An 8,414-nucleotide genomic window follows, 5' to 3' on the forward strand; every position below is an offset into this window, starting at 1 on the left:
TGGGTCAGGGCCAGGCAGTGAATCTCGTTCGTGGTCCAGGCATGGGTCAGGGCAGGCGGCGAGTCTCGTAGTCCGTAGTCCAAGCGTGGGTCAGGGCAGGCGGCAATTCTCATAATCTATAATCCAAGCATGGTTCAGGGCAGGCGGTGAATCTCGTAATCCGTAGTCCAAGCATGGGTCTGGTCAGGCGGCAAGTCTTGTAGTCCGTAGTCCAAGCGTGGGTCAGGGCAGGTAGCGAATCTCATGGTCTGTGGTCCGAGCAATGTTCAAGGATCCGGAACTCAGAACTGGAACAGGATCCTCCAAAACAGGAGCAGGAGCCAGGAAGCCAAGGCAAGGTCTGGAACTAGGCCTTGCCTAGATATAGGCCGAGGTCAAGGGGGTGGAGCTGGGGCACCTCCTGAAGAGGTCCCTTTAAATGGAAACGAGTGGCGCGTGTGTGCGCCTAAGGCTGCCGGGAGGCAGAGGAAGCCGGATGGCCTCGGCCGTGCCGGCGGGAGAAGCTCAGCATGGGGCAGCCCGCAGCCGCCACCAGAGTCCCTGGGCCAACTGGGATGCTGGCGCGAGGCTGGTGAGTGAAGGGGGCCGGCCACGGGCCTCTGCGTCCGATTCCCATAACACTCTTAAAGTTCCTGGACTAGCTGCTTGCTCCTCAGAATGAGTCCCTTGATGGGCAGTTCTTGCCTTCCACCAGCAGAGGGCCTCCAGCCCTCAACAGGCCTCTTGGACAATGTGCAATCCTCCAAGTTCCATGGCCCATTCTTCCTGCTGGTTGCCATCATGTTCCTGTCGGGACCCTGGACCCAGTGTTATGAACCCTCCTGTAGCAGTGCAACGGGAGGCTCCTTACCTCTTCCTGGAGGCAGCTCCGAAGCCGGGGTCTTGCCTACGAACTTTCCAGGATTTGCTCCAGGGCCTGCCTGAGGCTTGCTTGTGTCTACATGGACTTCCTGGTTTTAGCCACACCCTTCTCCCTAGGGGCCGGCCCGCAGCACTCCTCCTTAGTTATAGGGCCAGCTAGGTGTGGGCCATCCAAACTCCTCCCAGGGATTCGCCGGTCTGCAGCCCTATAAAAGGACTTCAACTTCCAGTCAGCCTTGCCTTGCATCGGAGTTACTTCGTCTCTGGAAGCTCCTGCTGTCCAGCGCTCCGACTGGCCTTTGTCTTCTTCGTGGAGCTCCTCGTCTCGCCTGTATCTAGAACCTTGTCTTCATTGCCTGAGGTCCCCGTCCAGGTATCCTGGTGTCTGATCTCCCTGATGTCTGTTCCTGCGATGTTCCAGCTCTCCTAGTCCTCCAGGTGACCTCCGTGAGGGTAAATCCATTCCGTTTGGTTCCTGTTCCGGTCACTGGAGCCTTTACCAGCTGGATTCCTTTCCTGCACTTGTCTCGCTCTCCTCGTGGTCTGTGACCAGCCTCCTTGGGCTGTGTAGGGCACGCAGTGGGACAGGGTGGTCCGCGACCAGCCCCTTGGGTTCGCCCTTGAAGGTGGGCTGTGTAGGGCGCCCTGAGAGACAGTGCCAATGTCTTCCTTCCCAGCTTCTCGTCTCGCCTGGACTTCGTCAAGTTCCTCGTCTCTGATGCCGTTGCATCCGCCCTGGTGTCTTGTCTTTCCTTCAACCCTCGTCTGTGATGCCATCGCATCAACCTTGGTCTTATGTCTTCGTGTCAAGGCCTCCGTCTGCCCTCATCCTCAGGCTGGCCTGTTGCTCCATGCCGATTCTAAGCGGCAGGTCCGAAAGGGCTCAGAAGAGTCGGAGGACCGTTCCCCTACCAACATCATCTGTTGTAGGCTCTGGGAGCTTGCAGGCCTGGCAGAGGGTAAGACCGTGTTCTGCCATGCTGGGACACGTCGCCAACCCTCGGTTTGGTCCTGGATCCATCTGGGGTCGGGCTGAGGCCCAAGGGCACACTAAATACCCACCCGTTTCTAACACCCAGTTAAATTTGAGGCTCACAGCCTGCATGTGACCAGAACTTGGTCTGATATTTACTGCTATATATTGTGTTCCCAGTTTTTTTCTTAATTTGCTTTATGTATCCAGAGTTCTTGTTTGGTCCTAGTTTGCTTTGTGTATCCAGTGCTCCTGCAGTGGTCCTACACTGTTTTTGCAGGTGCCTTCATATCTCCAGGTTTTCTTGCAACAGTATTACCCTGCTTTTGTGGGCACCTTCATGTCTCCGGGTTTGGCTTCTATATTGCCTTAGTGTATGCCTTGTGTTTCCTGTTTTCCTGCCCAAGTTCTTCTGGCCACCAGCACCTACCTTTTTTGTTGAATCAGGGTTATTGTTGATTCTTGTACTAACCTAGGTGTGTTTTTAGTTTGTATGTTTTAATTTGTTCCCTGCCTTGAACTGTGGACATGTGCAGTCTATACATTTTGTAAATAAACTAAATAAAACCCAATAGGAAGGTGGCTGATGAAGGCAGAAGATGCCTGTCTCTGCTCTTGTAAGAACGCATCAGATGGGCCCTGCCTGTGTGCTGCCTGCTCTTGGCTTTGCAATCATACCTCTGGCTGATTATGTTGTCATACAGAAGACTCCAAGAAAACAGTCAGTTCTAATCTGCCCTCAGAAATAGACTTCCATTCACCCTGGCTGCACTCCATTTCGTACTTCAAACATGATGAAAGCTAATAAATCTTTAACACAGGGGAAAACTGCTAATCAGACACCTTAAGGATTGCAAATACTTATTTTTTAAACATCTCTAAAGGAGAAATTATCTTAATGCATAATAAATTAATGAGCCACAGATTCTGGCATCTAATTTAACTCAATATTCTACAGCTTATTATGCAGAAATATGGTGTCCTTAATAACCACCTTGCATAGCACGCTGCTTCTTCCATTAAATTTCCAGCATAAGAATGTAAGAACATAAAACATAAGATATGCCATACTGGGTCAGACCAAGGGTCCATCAAGCCCAATGTCCTGTTTCTAATAGTGGCCAATCCAAGTCACAAGTACCTGGAAAAAACCCAAACATTAAATACATCTCAAGCTACTATTGCTTATTAATTAATAGCAGTTTATGGATTTTTCCTCTAGGAACTTATCCAAACCTTTTTTAAACCCAGTTACACTAACTGCTGTAACTTCATCCTCTGGCAATGAATTCCAGAGCTTAAGTATGCGCTGAGTGAAAATGAATTTTCTTAGATTTTTTTAAATAGTAATTTCATGGAGTGCCCCCTAGTCCTTCTATTATCTGAGAGAGAAAATTATCGATTTACATTAACCTGTTCAAGTCTTTGTTACGGCCTGGAGGTGGACCCTTAGTCCGAGATAGGGTTAGCGCTACCTAGGAGAGAATCAACCCTCTTCGGTTCCTACTGTCGGAAGGCAAGGCCAGGGAGATCAGCAGTTGAACCAGTACTTCGCCACTGGAAGCCCGCGGTCCCCCCAGGAGGAGCCTGTAGGAACCCGGGCCACTTGGACTTAGGTGATTTGCAGAAGACTGAAGCTAGGTCTGGATGCAGGCGCCTCCTGCAGGTCGTGGAATCCAGACAGATGGTGCCTCCAGCAGGTCATTAGTCAGTCCAGAAGTGAGGCTGAAGAATAGTCAGAATCCAGTCCAGTGGTCAAAGCCAGGAGAATGGTCAGAAGCAGATCCAGAGGTGAATCCGGGAGGATGGTCGGAAGCCGGTCCAAGGTCAAGCCAGGAGAATGGTCGGAGGCCAGTCCAAAGTCAAGCCAGGAGAATGGTCGGAAGCCGGTCCAAAGTCAAGCCAGGGGAATGTTCGGAAGTCGGACCAAGAGTCAAGCCAAGAGAATCCATCCAACAAGAGAGGAGAAGCAAAAGCAGGAATCAGAAGAACCGGAAGAGGAATGAAGTAGTCCAACAGCAGGGAACAGGAACTCAGGAACCAATCGGACAAGAGGCCACGATACCAAGGCAAGGTCTGAGGAGCAGACCTTACCTTATATACCAGAACTAAGGGAGGAGTCCCAGGGAGGAGCCACGACAACTTCCTGTCGTGGCCCCTTTAAATTTAGCCTTCAGCCGTGCACGCGGCTCTATGCAGACCTGGAGGGGGAGGAGACAGCCTGGCAGGGAAGGAGCTATGTGGCCGGGCCTCAGCAGTGGCAACAGCCGCGAAGAGAGCATCGAGGAAGGCTGCCTGCTCCTGCAGGAGCCTCGGAGGCGGCCCAACGCTGTGGGTAAGTGCTCGGCCCCGGTTGCGGACCGCCGCAGTCAGCGGCCATGACAGCCAGCCCCAGTCGCGGACCACCACAGCTGGTGGCCATAACAGTACCCCCTCCTTTAGGCCTCCCCCTAGAAGACTTGGGTTTTCCTGGGTGTTCAGTGTGAAAGTTCTTGAGAAGAGTCTTATCCAGGGTGTTCTTAGCAGGCTCCCAGGAATTCTCCTCAGGCCCGAATCCCTCCCAAGCTAGGAGGTATTCCCATGTGTTGCCTCGTTTCCGGACATCAAGCATCTCACGCACCTGATATATATTCTCCTCCTCTGCCCTGGGCTGTGGGGCTTCAGGAACCTTCCGAGTAGGCCAAGTGAGGACCAAAGGTTTCAGAAGGGACGTGTGGAAGGAATTATGGATTCTTAATGTGGCTGGCAAACAAAGTTGATAAGTCACAGGACCTAGCTGTCGCAGCACCAGAAAAGGCTCAATATAACGGGGGGGCTAATTTATTTATTTTATTTATTTATTTATTTAAAAACATTTCTATACCATCTTTCACAAGCAAATAGCTGACCAAAACGGTTTACAATAAAATGTAAAAAATAAAACAATAATCTTAAAAATAAAATAAGATAAATAAAATAAAAATAAAAATGAAATAAAATGAAAAATAGTATCAACTAATTAAGTAAATAAAAATAAATATACTGAAAACAGTAAAAATAAAAGTAAAAATAAAAATGAAAAATGAAAAAAAAAAAGAAAAACTATAAAGCAAAAATAGTAAAGTAGGAAAAAAAATACAATTGATTAATTAAACCCCTAATTCTAATAATTATCATTTGAAATTTATATTAACTATACTAAATATTTACAAAAACAGAATAAAGTCAGAAATCAACAAAAATAAAAATCAGACTAATACCTCTAAAGAAGTATCAGCTACATGGAAGGGACTCTCAAACAGATGTGCCTGGTGCTTAGCCACACCTTTTCTCCAGGACGGAACCAGGGAGCTGGTCGTCGATGCTTGTCGGCAAATGTCTTAGCGGTGTGAGCTGCTTTACGTAGCATCTGTTGGGTATGAATCCAGAGCCGTCTCAATTGTGCAGCAGTGAGCTGGGCTGCTGGTGATGGAACCGGCAATGGCAAAGGCGGCCTGGGTTGTCGTCCAAATACAATCTGAAAAGGTGAGGCCCCAGTCGAGGTACAGGCATGCGAATTGTGAGAGAACTCAGCCCAAGAGAGGAGTGTCGCCCAGTCGTCTTGACGGGAGTTGACATACATCCATAGAAATTGTTTTAATGTATGATTCGTTCGTTCAGCCTGACCATTGGCTTGCGGGTGAAACGCTGTGGTAAAGTCCAAAGAAATGCAAAACTTCTTACAGAGATTGAGCCAGTAACAGGCCGTGAACTGAGGGCCGCGGTCAGAAGCGATGTGCTGCAGTACGCCATGGAGGCGGAAGATATGCAGCATGAACAGTTGAGCCAAATGAGGAACTGATGGGAGGGAGGGTAGCGGGGTGAAGTGGGCCATTTTTGAAAACCGATCCACTACTACCCATATTACTGTGTTTCCCTCTGATGGCGGAAGATCCGAGATAATGTACCCCAGAAAGGGCAAAGACTCCTGTTCAAAGATTAATTTTTCAGTCTTTGCATAGAGACGATTCTCTCTTAGGCATTGTAAAACCTGGATAACATGTTGTCGATGCGTCTGTAAATCAGAAGAAAAAATAAAAATGTCGTCTAGATAGACTACTACGCAGACATAAAGCAGGTCTCGAAATATCTCATTGATGAGGTGCTGAAATAGTGCCGGAGCGTTAGTCAATTCGAATGGCATGACAAGATATTCATAATGTCCATCTCTGGTGTTGAAAGCTGTCTTCCACTCATCACCTTCCCGAATCCTGATTAGATTATACGCTCCTTGAAGATCCAATTTTGAGAACACCCTGGCTCCCTGTAGGCAGTCAAAGAGTTCAGTTATTAGCGGCAATGGGTATCGGTCCTTGATGGTGATAGCGTTCAACCCACGGAAATCAATACAAGGACACAGTGTCCCATCTTTTTTTCCAACAAAGAAGAAGCCAGCCCCGGCTGGAGATTTGGATCATTGAATAAATCCCTTCTGTAGATTGTCTTGGATATATTCGGTCATAGCACGGGTCTCCAAGGTGGATAACGGATAGACTCTACCATGAGGCGGGGTAGCTCCAGGAACCAGATTAATGGTGCAATCAAATTCTCGGTGCGGGGGCACGGTATCCGCAGCCTTTTTGGAAAAGACATCAGCAAATTGACTGTACTGGGAAAGCAAACCCTCAAGATGGGAGGTACAGATGAAACCACAAGAGGGATTTGATCGTTTAATGCAGGTCTCCTGGCATACTGGACCCCAGTAAAGAAGTTTTAAAGACATCCAGTCGAACTGTGGATTGTGACGTTGCAACCAAGGAATGCCAAGAACGATTGGATGAATGGCTTTCTGGATGACATAGAAGGTGATACGTTCAGTGAGATTTGGTGCAATGTGGCAATCCAATGGAATTGTGTGATGAGTTATTCTCTCCGGTAGGGGATCTCTGTGGATGGAAGATAGAATCAACGGCCTTGGACACAAACAAGTAGGGATGAGTAGTTGTTCCACCACATCTTGCAGGATGAAACTTCCTCCGGCCCCAGAATCTACTAGAGCCAGCGTGGAGAACTTGTGGTTTTCGAGAAGCAGAGTGACATGCAGAGTAAGTGGGGGAGCCGGTGAAGTGATGCCTAGGGTTACTCCCCCAATGGAGCCTAGGCTTGGGAGTTTCCCGGACGCCTAGGACACCGAGCAATGAGATGGTCCGATCCTCCACAATATAGACAGAGGCCTGCCTTACGGCGTCTTTGCCGTTCCTCTGGAGAGAGAGGGCCACGTCCTAACTGCATCGGTTCTTCGACAGTCCCGTCAGTGGTGGATGCAGTTCGAGAGACGGGGGAAAAGGGGATGAGAAGAAGTAGTACCCGTCATACGCCTTCTGGTGCTCAGTCCCTCACGAGCCCTTTCCTTTAGACGGCGGTCAATTCTGGTAACTAATTCAATAAGAGAGTCCAAAGAGTGAGGTAGCTCGTGGGCTGCCATTTCGTCCTTAATTCTGGATGACAAACCCTCCAAAAATATGGTCCGGAGACAGCTCTCTTCCCAATGGAGTTCAGATGCTAGTGTTCTGAATTCAATAGTGTAATCTGCCAGTGGACGACCTCCTTGTCGAAGTTGCAGAAGATTGGACCTATCGACTACTTGTTTTCCTGGATCATGGAATACTGTTTGGAATAGTTCCAAGAATTTAGGAAGATTTTGCAGGACTGGGTCTGACCGTCACCAAAAGGGAGAAGCCCAGGCCAGGGCCTTACCCTCTAACAGAGACAAGATATAAGTAGTCTTTGTAAGGTCATCCAGAAAGAGTGAAGCTTGAAGACGGAAGTGCATACTACATTGATCAAGGAATCCCTGGCATAAGCAAGGTTCACCAGAATAACGGGGAGGAATAGGTAATGGAATAGTTGGACGAGTATTTCCCTGCATCACAGATGAAAGTGGTGATGGTGGGGGAGCTGTCTGAGCCGCAGCTACCGAATCGAGATGGGCGTTGAGTCGCTCCAAGGAAGACACTATGGATTCTAACACTCGTTGCTCCATAATTTTCTGGGCCAGTCCAGGAATGACCTGCAGAGCTGAAGCCTCTGCCGGGTCCATGGCCTTGGTATTCTGTTACGGCCTGGAGGTGGACCCTTAGTCTGAGGTAGGGTTAGCGCTACCTAGGAGACAATCAACCCTCTTAGGTCCCTACTGTCGGAAGGCAAGACCAGGTAGAACAGCAGTTGAACCGGTACGTCGCCACTGGAAGCCTGCGGTCCCCCCAGAGGAGCCTGTAGGAACCCGGGCCACTTGGACTTAGGTGCACTACTAGAGCCATGCTTCCCTCTACTAGAGTACAGAAAGGGGTATCTAGTGAGATTGAAATCACCCCCTATGATAAGGTGTCCTTCAGCCCATTGCTGCAAGACACTAGAGATATTTTGCAGATAGGATCCCTGTCCCTGATTCGGTGCGTAAACATTCACTAGGGTATACAAAGCTGCCCCGATTTTAAATTTAATTATAATATAGCGGCCCTCAGTGTCCCTAAGCACAGATAACACATCTATGATCAGATCTTTGGCAAAGAGCACCCCCACGCCTCCATACTTATTATTCTTATTAGCAGCTGCATAATAT

The sequence above is a fragment of the Rhinatrema bivittatum genome, chromosome 4, assembly GCF_901001135.1.
Source record: "Rhinatrema bivittatum chromosome 4, aRhiBiv1.1, whole genome shotgun sequence".
NCBI classification, from domain to species: Eukaryota; Metazoa; Chordata; class Amphibia; order Gymnophiona; family Rhinatrematidae; genus Rhinatrema; species Rhinatrema bivittatum.